This window comes from Gigantopelta aegis, chromosome 13 (genome assembly GCF_016097555.1).
Source record: "Gigantopelta aegis isolate Gae_Host chromosome 13, Gae_host_genome, whole genome shotgun sequence".
In the NCBI taxonomy this organism is placed as follows: Eukaryota; Metazoa; Mollusca; class Gastropoda; order Neomphalida; family Peltospiridae; genus Gigantopelta; species Gigantopelta aegis.
The window spans coordinates 18,622,356-18,635,377 of record NC_054711.1 but is presented as its reverse complement, the minus strand read 5'-3'; the positions used below and the strand labels follow the sequence as shown (position 1 = coordinate 18,635,377).

General features: G+C 39.9%; 1 long non-coding RNA gene across 1 annotated transcript in view; it reads right to left on the bottom strand.

Moving 5' to 3' along the window:
- The window catches only part of LOC121387066, a 33,278-nt gene that overhangs the window by 5,041 nt on the left and 15,215 nt on the right, over window positions 1-13,022 (bottom strand). Inside the window, exon 2 of the long non-coding RNA XR_005959776.1 lies at window positions 1,976-2,114. This is a non-coding gene — a long non-coding RNA (uncharacterized LOC121387066). The remainder of the gene's footprint in view (window positions 1-1,975; window positions 2,115-13,022) is intronic.

Sequence of the window (13,022 nt, the reverse complement as noted above, 5' to 3'; positions counted from 1 at the left end):
GATTAACCGACCGCTTCCTAGTTCAATTCCGGCTCTGGGGATTAACACGGGAACACGACTTCTAAGTGCTCGTCTGATTCTCCGTCCCCTTTCCGTTTTACGAGCGTGTCACGTGATAATAGCAGGCGCACGCGGGCGTGTAATTAAGATATTATATTGAAAGAAAAAAGAAAGAAGTATTTTATTTAACGACGCACTCAACACATTTTATTTACGGTTATATGGCGTCAGACATATGGTTAAGGACCACACATATTTGTTTAGAGGAAACCCGCTGTCGCCACATATGCTACTCTTTTACGACAGGCAGCAAGGGATCTTTTATTTGCGCTTCCCACAGGCAGGATAGCACAAACCATGGCCTTTGTTGAACCAGTTATGGATCACTGGTTGGTGCAAGTGGTTTGCACCTACCCATTGAGCCTTGCGGGGCACTCATTCAGGGTTTGGAGTCGGTATCTGGATTAAAAATCCCATGCCTCGACTGGGATCCGAACCCAGTACCTACCAACCTGTTGACCGATGGCCTAACCACTATGCCACCGAGGCCGGTCTCTCTATATTATATTGAAGACAACGCCTCGGCCATTCTATCAGTTGTCAGATCTGATCATAAACCATTTAATTACGGCGACGTTCCGTGGTCTGACAGTTTATCAATAAGATCAGTGTGTGGCCACTTTGTTGAACATAGCTGCAAGGTTACACACCACCATTTACTGTCTGCATTTCGATGCAATTTCTATTATATGTAATAAAGAAAGAAAGAAATGTTTTATTGAACGACGCACTTAACACATTTTATTTACGGTTATATGGCGTCAGACATATGGTTAAGGACCAAACAGATTTTGAGAGGAAACGCGCTGTCGCCACTACATGGGCTACTCTTTCCGATTAGCAGCAAGGGATCTTTTATTTGCGCTTCCCACAGGCAGGATAGCACAAACCATGGCCTTTATTGAACCAGTTATGGATCACTGGTCGGTGCAAGTGGTTTACACCTACCCACTCACTCAGGGTTTGGAGTCGGTATCTGGATTAAAAATCCCATGCCTCGACTGGGATCCGAACCCATTACCTACCAGCCTGTAGACCGATGGGCTAACCACGACGCCACCGAGGCCGGTATTATATGTAATAATGCAGTCTGTGAAAAAAAAAATTAAATTTAAAAAAATGTCACAACATTAAGAATGAAAACGAATGTCATTATTTTAATGATGTCCCATTTCCTAGACGGGACTGTAATCACGCTATTACAGGCGGCAGTAGTGTCACGGAGGATAAGTTTTGTTTTTGTTTTGTTTAACGACACCACTAGAGCACATTAATTTATATTAATCATCGGTCATTTTGACATAGTCAGAGAGGAAACCCGATACATTTTTTCATTAGTAGCAAGGGATTTGGTTTTTTTATATACACCATCCCACAGACAGGATAGCACATACCACGGCCTTTGTTATACCAGCCGTAGTGCACTGACTGGAACGAAAAATAGCTCAATGGGCCCACCGACAAGGATAGAACTTAGATCGACCGGGCATCAAGCGACCACTTTACCACTAGGCTGCGTTCTGCTCCGACACAGGGGATGAGACTTTAAGAGGTTAACTATATTTCTCCTTATGACAAGAGTGAGGGGGAGGTGGGGGGAGGAGGGGGGGGGGGGGAGGTTATCTCAATGGTAGAGCGTTTTCCTGGACGGAAACAAATCGTACGATCGATCGCCCTTGACACACATTGGCTTTTTCCACCACTGCTCCACGAATAGTACATCGAGGGCCGTTGTGTTTACAGTCCTGTCTGCAGGGAAACTGCATACAAAAAGATATCATGCTGTTTTTAATTGGGTTGAGTCTGGCGTAGCTTGTAATGCATGGATGTGTCGCTACATGCTAATGACATATCATGGGCGAGCTGTACTCGCACTCGTAACAGACCGAAGGGTTCCGAATGACTGAACAGTTACCTGTATTACGGCCCGGACGAACTCATTTCTTGGTGAGCTGGTGACGCACCACCCAGAAGGGCAGATTGAAACCCGTACCGAAAAACAAGACGAACACTACTGCCAGTCGATAGCGATTATCGATACGAAACGGGAGGTTCTGAAATTAAAATACAACTTTTCATAATCACATTAATAAGCATACATTTTATGAAATTATACATATAACGATCTTCTATGATTTTAACAGCAACCAAAAAAAAATAAAAAAAATAAAAGATTTTTTTTTTTTAAATTGTAATATGTAACAGGACAATATTTCACGCGAACAGTCGGTCTGATCGTGTATCGGTTACGCAACTTTAAATTCACGCGAGCCGTTAATGGATTACGTGGTTAAATGTTATATTTAAAATAAAAATGAAATGTTGCAAACTTAGAATCGCCAGCTTTTTTCATGTATATATATAAAAAAAAATAATAATAATAATTAAAAAAAATTGATTCAAAATAAAAAATACTGTTGGTAGTAAATCTTAAGGCGGAGATGAATTTTACTTGTAGAATGCAGGAAATTGCATTTCAGGACATCTAGAATATTTCATTTTGCTTCTTTTTTTTTTACAGGAGAGCATACCCCTGAAACCTTTGCCCCCTCAATGTCTACTTGCTTCCGCCGTGCCTGATTTTAAATGTCAGGGTAGTCTTAAGACTATAATACCAGTGTGATCAGATTAAGTAACTTACCGGTTACGAAAATATAAGAAAAATAAACTATAAACAAAATTAAATTTATTACAAAAAAATTAATAATAATAATTATTTTAAAAAAAAAACCAAAAAAACCCATAAAATAAAATCTTGCAGCGAAGTGGGCAGGATGGTGGGAAATATCTCCCCGACGTGTAGTAGTTTTTGTTTTTGTATAACGACACCACTAGAACACATTGATTTACTAATCTTCGACGATTGGATGTCAAAAACATGTTTCTATTAGTAGCAAGGGATATTTTATATGCACCATCCCAGACAGGATAACACATACCACGGCCGTTGACATACAGTACCAGTCGTGGTGCACTGGCTGGAACTAGAAATAGCCCATGGGCCCACCGACGGGGATCGATCCTAGACCGACCACGCATCAGGCGTGCACTGACTTTACCAATGGACTACGTCCCGACCCTAACGTGTAGTAGATGGATGATTTTTAGACGTGACGGTTGTCAGACAATGCAACACGCGTAATACAGGTGAGTTTGAACCAAGCTGTACCTGAATGAGGGGTGTACGTATGTACGTGTAATACGGTAAGGGTATACATCTGCTATTAATACAGATCAGAGTCGAGTCGTCCTTGAAACGTACGCTATTCCGCAGTCCGCATAACTTGGCGTTCAGAGAGAAGGTCTACCCATGAAAGTGCATGACGTCTTTACTAAACATAGTGTAACAAAAGGCATGTGGTGCAAAAATAAATGTTGGATATTTTCCATCTAGACAAAAAATAAATAATAAAGAAAGAAAGAAAGAAAGAAAGAAAGAAAGAAAGAAAAAAAGGCAAAAAGTAAAAGGTGAAATTCTCCGTATTTTTTTTATTTTTTTTATCAGGTCAGGGTCTGCTCCTCCACTCTATCCCCGCCCCACCCACCGCGCTTTACCACTGGGTACAGCGCTCGCTTGATGCGCGGTCGGTCTGTGATCGATCCCCATCGGTGGGCCCATTTGGCTATTTCTCGTTTCGGCCAGTCAACCACGACTGGTATATCAAAGGTCGTAGTATCGATAACACTACTTCTGCTGCACAACACACACACACACACACACACACACACACACACACACACACCATCAGTAGCAAAGAATATGCACCATTCCACATACAGGATAAATCATACCACGGCCTTTGATATACCAGTCGTGGCTGGAATGAGATATAGTCTAATGGGTCCACCAACAGGGATCGATCCTAGACCGACCGCGCATTAAGCGTGCACTTTACAATTGGACTACGTTCATAGAAAAACATTTATTTATTATTGTTGTTGTTTTGCGTGTGTGTGCGTGTGTGTGTGAGCGCGCGCGTAGTTTTATCAATAGGCTCCTTTACAGCCTATAACGGCAATGAATACAGAGTACACCAACTCCCAATCCCCACCCCTAACATGTCCTTGGGGTTGGTACCCAATCTGATTAAAATAAGCTCTACTGGTCTACCACAAGTAATAGTTATAGGTTGTACGAAACCAAATAACTTCCGACTGGGTCATAGTTAGGGTGCTTTTGATAGAGAAGTTAACACGACAAGTCCTGTAATTGGTTATAAATGTGTGTTGGTTGTAAAAAAGAAAGAAAAAAAGAAGTTTCATCTGGGCTAAAAATGTATACAGTTTTAATTCATCTAGTACCACTGTGTCAAATAGCCTTGTGCTTGGAACATGTATGGGCGTACCTGTAAACAAAAAGTGCAAACAGTTTGTGCCAAACAAGGGGTGTTATAAAAACATCTGGTTATACCGAAAATTAGCCATGAAAGGTACCAGTTTCTTCAGTTAATACTTTGAGGTAGGGGTTGTAGTATTGATATTTATGGGTCCTAGTTTGGTTGATATACTTCATATGGTGTTTTTAAACACAAACGTTAACGATTTTATCTGGTATAATACAACCTACAGACCAGTAGAGTCGATTACGAGCAGGTTGGGTTGGGGCCATGCCGCCACTCACTACGACTATCGCTGTCCTATCCCAGACCAAAGGTCATTTGACCTGAGTAACAACCTGAACCTGGAAGGGCAAGGGGGGGGGGGGGGGGGAGCGGGGTATTTGTTATCGCCATGGATGCATGTTTAATGGGACCTGACATTAACGCTAAATGGCGTTGCTAGGAAACAGAGTCTTTGTTAGGAGTGACCAGCGTCAAAGATTTGCAGGTGGCTGTCAGTGTTAATTAATGAGGTTATCGTTATCTTAGTATCAAATCTCTTTACTGGCAGAACAGGCCAGAACACACCAAACGATAACTGTGAATTTATGCATCCTTTGTTAAGACTGGAAATCAATCGTGTAGCCTACGTCATTTTAACCTCGGGGAACCGATCTCGTAGATGTTTACAAGGGAACGACATGGGTAGCAATATATATATATATATATATATATATATATATATATATATATATATATATCTCTCTCTCTCTCTCTCTATACTATATTTTCTCTTTCTGTCTCATCTCCCCTCTCTCCTTCCGTAATTCCTCTCCCTCTCGGTCTCCTTCTCTCTCTCCTTCCGTCTCTCTCTCTCTCTCTCTCTCTCTCTCTCTCTCTCTCTCTCTCTCTCTCTGTCTCTTATTATCTTTCCGTGACTCATTCATTCATTCATTTTCTCTTTCTGTCTCATTCTCTTTCTCTCTCGGTCTCCTTCCGTAATTCTCTCTCTTTCTCGGTCTCCTTCCGTATCTCTCTCGGTCTCCTTCCGTATATCTCTCTCTCTCTCTCCTCGTCTCTCTCTCTCTCCTCTCTCTCTCTCTCTCTCTCTCTCTCTCTTCTCTCTCTCTCTCTCTCTCTCTCTTTCGCTCTCTCATAATATTCAATTGAAGTATGTTGAAAAGCTAGACATTAGCACTTTTAAACTAAACAGGAAACAGTTTCGTATATTTTTGGGAGGGGCAATTTCCCGTCATACCACCCACTTCTACACACATACATACACATACACTCACTCTCTCTCTCTCTCTCTCTCTCTCTCTCTCTCTCTCTCTCTCTCTCTCTCTCTCTCTCTCTCTCCTCTCTCTTTCTCGGTCTCTTCCGTATACTCATATATTCATTTTCTCTTTCTGTCTCATTCTCTTTCCCTCTCGGTCTCCTTCCGTAATATATATATATATATTCATTCATTCATTTCTCTCTTCTCTGTCTCATTCTCTTTCTCTCTCGGTCTCCTTCCGTAATTCTCTCTCTTTCTCGGTCTCCTTCCGTATCTCTCTCGGTCTCCTTCCGTATATCTCTCTCTCTCTCTCTCTCTCTCTCTCTGTCTCTCTCTCTCTCTCTCTGTCTCTCTCTCTCTCTCTGGGTCTCTCTCTCTCTCTCTCTCTCTGAGTCTCTCTCTCTCTCTCTCTCTCTCTCTCTCTCTCTCTCTCTCTCTCTCTCTCTCTCTCTCTCTCTCTCTCTCTCTCTCTCTTTCGCTCTCTCATAATATTCAATTGAAGTATGTTGAAAAGCTAGACATTAGCACTTTTAAACTAAACAGGAAACAGTTTCGTATATTTTTGGGAGGGGCAATTTCCCGTCATACAACACCCACTTCTACACACATACATACACATACACGCACGCACGCACGCGCGCTGGCCCTCTGCTGCTGACATGGCTAGTCGCTTGCTCTAGGGCGGAGAAACAGACTAGCCCGAGGTGAGCCCACTGGGCTATTACTCATTCCAACAAGTGCTCCACAACTAGTGTAAAACAAAAAAGGCCGTGATATGTGCTATCCTGATACTGCATATAAATATGCATTGCTGGTAATAAGAAAGAGTAGCCCATTGTGTGACGGAAGCGTGTTTTCTCTCTCATTATAGAGAGTGTCCTTAGCCATATGTCAAACGCCATATAACCGTAATTACAATGTGTTGAGTGTGTCGTTATATAAAACATTACTTCCTTCTTCCTGCTAAACGGACATGTGGACGATTATAAGCGATAATAACCGTCCACATGTTCTGTTTAGCTCTGGAACGACAGACTAGTCGGACTAACAGTCTGGCACTTCTGTTCTAAACAAGAAACTAAAGTTCAAAGTTTGTTTTGTTTAACACCACTAGAGCACATTTATTTATTAATCATCAGCTATTGGATGTCAAACATTTGGTAATTTTGACGTATAGTCTTAGAAAGGAAATCTGCTACATTTGTTTTCCATCAGTAGCGATAGATATTTTATGACAGGATAACACATACCACGGCCTTTTATGTACCGGTCTTGATACACTCGCTGGAACGAAAAATAGCCCAATGGGCCCGCCGACGCGGATCGATACCAGACCGTCCGCGCATTAGGCAAGCGCATAACCACTAGGATACGTTCCGACAACGTGCTGTTTTAAACAAGAAACTATATTTATATCTAATTTTAGTCGTTAAAAGGTTTTGTTAGTCACAAACATCTTACAAGGGCAGCAAACTCGCGACTGTCTCTTTAATAACTCAAAACACTGGTCGTGTAGGTGCTTGTATCTGTTGGAGACGCCACGTACAATATTTAATTATCCTCTCTGTTGTAGCGCTGATCCCAAAACTAATTAAGCCAGAGGAGGCGGTACTACCAACATTTAGAGAGTGGGGTAACTCCTGCATTGCTATTTGATTTGGGACAATACATTTTTTTACCCCTTCACCCAACCCCGCCAAAAAAAACAACAAAAAAAAAAACAACCCACAACCAAACAAAATTTAGAAGGGTAGGTACGTGTGTCTGTGGAGGCGGGGGGTGGGGGGATCGTGTTTGTGTCTCCTCTCACGAAGTGTATTTCAAAGTGGAGGAGTGGGTGGGGGTAGGGGTGGGGGACTGGTGGCACTGTTAGTGCTATAGCCCGAGAGATGTCCCAAACGGACAACACTGGTTGTAACGGTGGGTTCGGAAGGACGCTCCCCTGAGAAACTCTTTTAATTTATGTGTTCAAAATACGACATCTTTGGTATTCTGAGCAAAATAATAGGGAAGGGGGGGGGGGGGTGTTGGTCTCCTCAGCCCCTGTCCCTGTGTTTCTTCTAACAGCAAACCAGTAACAGGGTCAAGGTACTATTGCCATGCCCATATCTTCAACATTCCCCGGTTACCGGATCCGGGACGGGTAACCACCAACGTCTGTTCTGGGAAGACAGCGAAGATAGCTGAGGTATGTGTCAGGAAAGCGTTCTTAAACCTCACTTGTATTATTCATACAAGCACAAAAGCTGGTTAAAAATTAATGATAAACTCGCTGAGATTGGCACATATCTCAGCTTCCTTGGCTATCTGAAGACCACGAAACGTGGGGGGGGGGGGGGGGGGGGGGGGGGGAGAGAGATAATGACAAAAAAAAAGAAAAGAAAAGTAAAGAAAATAAAAAAAGAAAGAACAGAAAAATAGACGGGAGTGACTAATTGCTCGCCTAACTTAGATAATTGGGAAGGAATTTTTTTTATTTAACGACGCACTCAACGCATTTTATTTACGATTTTATGGCGTCAGACATATGGTTAAGGACCACAGAGATATTGAGACGGGAAACCCGCTGTCGCCACTTCATGGGCTACTCTTTTCGATTAGCAGCAAGATATCTTTTATATGCACCATCCCACAGACAGTATAACACATACCACGGCCTTTGATATACCAGTCGTGGTGCACTGGCTGGAGCGAGAAACAGCTCAATGGGCCCACTTTAAAAAAAAAAAAAAATTCACATGCTAAAGGCTAATAGAAAGTGGAAAGTAAACCAGAAAAAAGAAACGAATATTTGTTTAACACCGTAGCTCATTTTAATCTTCCCTGTTCGCTGTAGGGTGCATGAGTGTTTCATTGACTGGTACTAATTAAACACCCAGAAACTCCAACCAGGACCCGAACGCCCGTGGTCGATCCCGTAACCCGTCGCACTTCAGTCCCGCCCCTACATATAAATATCTGATTTTAAGAAGTGGCTAATTAACAGACATTTAAGAGAGAGAGAGAGAGAGAGAGAGAGAGAGAGAGAGAGAGAGAGAGAGAGAGAGAGAGAGAGAGAGAGAGAGAGAGAGAGAGAGAGAGAGAGAGAGAGAGAGAGAGAGAGAAAGAGAGAGAGAGTAAGAGAGAGAGAGCGAGCGCGAGAGAGAGAGATTAATATATTTTAAGCAGGCGCTAGTGCGCGTCTGTGGTGGTGGTGGTGGGGGGGGGGGGGGGAGCGGGGGGTCGTGGGAGTCGAAACCACTCTGGTCAAACGAATTTTCTTTTCTTTTCAATATATTTTCCGGGGGAGCATGACTCGACCCCCTTAAACAGTTTGGTCGCTACAGTCTAGACCCATAAACCGCTAAAATTCCTGAATATGCACATGTTAAGATAATCCCATATTAATGAAATTTAATCCTCTATTATTTATTTATTTATTTATTTATTTATAATTCACGTTCTAAGAGAAGTCAAAAATTACTCTCCATGGACTCTAGCGAGCGATCATGGCGAGCCAGAAGAATACCTCCCATTAAACGGCGGGGTGCGCAATTTTGCTGAAAGTAAAGTATCTTACCCCCAACCCACCCCCTTGAAACAACCACTACAGACTTGGCTACGGCCCTTGTTGTTATTCAGAGTACGTGCACTCCGTCAGTGGAGTCGAACTGAAGAATAAGTAAAGTAAAGTTTGTTTTATTTAACGACGCCGCTAGAGCACATTGATTTTTTATCTTATCATCGGCTATTGGACGTCAAACATATGGTCATTCTGACACTGTTTTTAGAGGAAACCCGCTGTCGCCACATAGGCTACTCTTTTTACGACAGGCAGCAAGGGATCTTTTATTTGCGCTTCCCACAGGCAGGATAGCACAAACCATGGCCTTTGTTGAACCAGTTATGGATCACTGGTCGGTGCAAGTGGTTTACACCTACCCATTGAGCCTTGCGGAGCACTCACTCAGGGTTTGGAGTCGGTATCTCGATTAAAAATCCCATGCCTCGACTGGGATCCGAACCCAGTACCTACCAGCCTGTAGACCGGTGGCCTGCCACGACGCCACCGAGGCCGGTGAAGAATAAGTAAGTACCCATTAATAGCATTATGGTCGGGTTGGTTGCTGGTCGTAAATAATCCAAGGTGTCTCGATGCAAAACAAATGTAAATTTTATTAGTTCATCTTTACACCGTTTTGTACTACTTGCTGAATGATATATCGAGTTTTAAAGACACGATCTCTCTTTCTGATCCTACTTTTTTTTCTTTTTTTTCAAGAATTTATTCCATGAAAAAATAATTGCTAGATTTAAATTTGCTTTATATTCACGTTGTTTGACTATTATTGGTAACATTGTTGGTACAGATTAATTTCTTTTGTTATAAACCTTTATGCAATTACAATGTAGCAAATAAAAATTAATGGAAGATACACACTTCATTCAGAAGTAAATAGTCAGTTATAACAGAAAAGGGTGTAAGTTCTATATTGTGTTGTTTTGTTGTTGTTTTTAATAATAAAAAATACAAATAAAAAAAAAGTAAAAAAAAAAAAAAAAAGAATTAAAAAGAATTAAAAACCCCAACAACTATAAAGTTAATTTAAAGTTAATAATAATTATTATAATTGTAAAATACCCATCTAGCATTATGGTTGGTTGGTTGCTGGTCGTAAATAATCTAAGCTGTCTCGGTGCAAAACAAATGCAAATTTTATTACTTCGTGTTTACACACCTCATGCACGGCTTTGTACCATTTGCTGACTGATATTTTGAGTTTTAAAGATACAATATCTCTTCTTTTTCATCCTACATTTTGCTTATGCATATAAACACTGCAGTTTTAATATTAAATAAACTTTTGTTTTCGTTATTAGTACAAATCAATTTGGTGTTTAAGCTGAACTTAAAACATTAATAGCAATTTGACGAATTTCAGGTTCTTTATTATTATTTTTATTTTATTTTTCTAAAATAAAGAATTGAATTTATATCATTTCCTAATTATCTTTTCGGCCATGGGGAGGAGAGTTTATAGCTTTAAAATATTATTTTTCTTCTTCGGGGGGGGGGGGGGGGGGGGGGGGGGGGACGGGGCGTAGCCCAGTGGTAAAACGTTTGCTCGATGCACGGTCAGTTTGGGATCGATCCCCGTCGGTGGGCCCATTGGGCTATTTCTCGTTCCAGTCAGTGCACCACGACTGGCATATCAAAGACCGTGGTATGTACTACCCTGTCTGTGGGATGGTGCATATACAAGATCCCTTGCTGCTAATCGAAAAGAGTAGCCCATGAAGTGGTGACAGCGGGTTTCCTCTCTCAATATTTGTGTGGTCCTTAACCATATGTCTGACGCCATATAACCGTAAATTAAAATGTGTTGAGTGTGTCGTTAAATAAAACATTTCATTTCTTCTTCAGGGTATTTTGCCCTCAAAATAATTTACGCAAATATGTTGTGGGGTTTTTTTTCAAAAAAAATTTGGTTGTGTTTATTTATTGGGTTTCTTTAAAAAAAAAAAAAAAAAAAAAAAAAAAAAACCAAACAAACAAACAACAACAAATGTCGGAGGGGTTGGTACTGTGGGTTTTTTTGTTTTTTGTTTTTTTTTTTCTTTGTTTGTCTATGTGTGATAATGTATTATATTCGCACAGTGATTTTGCTAACGACAGCTTACACATGGTTGTATGTATGTATGTCTCGACGCTATTTTAAAAACAAAACATGTTAAATATTGAAATATTTGTACAGTAATCACTAGATCTTAAATATACTTTAATTTTAATGAACACATATTTTCTTGAATGCGGCTTTAAATATTCATAACAATTTATGGTTTTGCCTTGACCCACAAGCACAGTTATTTTTTTTTATCCATTCCTAACCTGTACGTTCATGGAGAACTGTGCTACGTGACTGCTCTCGCGTACAGTTTCAATACGTATGTAGATCGATATAAACATAAAACATTCCTACACACACCCAACATCCTGGTACGAACGGACCAATGGAAGAGAAACACACAGTTCGGTTCAGTGGGGCCTAATCGTCAGTAATAAAACATGAAACCATGGTAACATAATGGCTTTGTTATTTAAATTAAGCAGTCATTGAAAGAAAAATATATGACGAAAAAATTAGTATGTAAAAGGTACGCCCTAATGCCTAAAGATATTTTTTTCTGGAGTTTATTAATTTGTATTATTTAATAATTTAGCATGTTATTATCAAAACATGTGTCATACTGTAACACGCTATCCTTTAGTTGAAGTCAAAATTAATTTGGGTTAACACAGATTTATAGTTAGTATACTACATGTATTTAACTATATATTAATAGGAATAGAATAGATTAAAATGGAAAAGAATATAATGGAATATAACAACAAAATATAATAAAATATAATATAATATAATGTAAAGTAAAACAATTAAATAAAATAAGATGTAATACAAAAATAAAATAAAAAATAAAATAAAATAAAATATAGAATGTACCGTTCAGTGTTAACAATAGGAAACATAATGTAATGTAATGTAATGTAGTGTAATGTAAAGTAAAACAATGAAATAAAATAAAATGTAATAATAAAATAAAATATAAAATAAAATTAAATTAAATTAAATTAAATAAGAAAAATAATAACTGGCAACAGATTTGTTCATCATATCAGATAGATGTCTTAGCCCAAACAAAAACCCGAAAACCCCCCAGAAATCTCGAGTATATTTCTAAACATTAATCAGTTAGATAGAACAGATCGCCCACAATAATGTTTGTTCCTGTGACGCGCCATTCTTCGTTATCTTTCAGATGTATTCGTAACCTAAACTATATACGTGGTCGGGGGACCATTAAAGCTGTGCTCTCATGATATGCACGGGCACGGATACGGATCCGGTTAAGGATTTGACAAAAATCGTCAACTATTGTTGTTGACATAATGTCCAGATACGGATACGAATACGGCATCCGGATAAAGACACGATTAGCTTTAAGTGTAACTAATGTATACAAAATATGGCGATAGGCTTGTGGATTGCGTCAAGGCTGCTCTGGTAGCAAAAAAGAACCCAGTATCGGTTTGTTTTGGGGGTTGATTTTTTATTATTTTATTTTTTTTGTAACCCCTCCCCCCAAAAAAAACCCCACAACCCCCCCCCCCCCCCACCAAACAAACAAACAAAAAACCCACAAACAAACAAGCAAACAAACAAAACAACAACAACAACAACAACAAAAAATCCGCCTTAAAAAAAAAAAAAATAAAATAAAAATAGCGCGTTTATTCTACACTAGTAGTGTTTGTATTTTGCATTTTAAAAAGACGATTATAGGGTGTCATGGATGGGGAGGAGAGTTTGCAACTTTACTTTTTT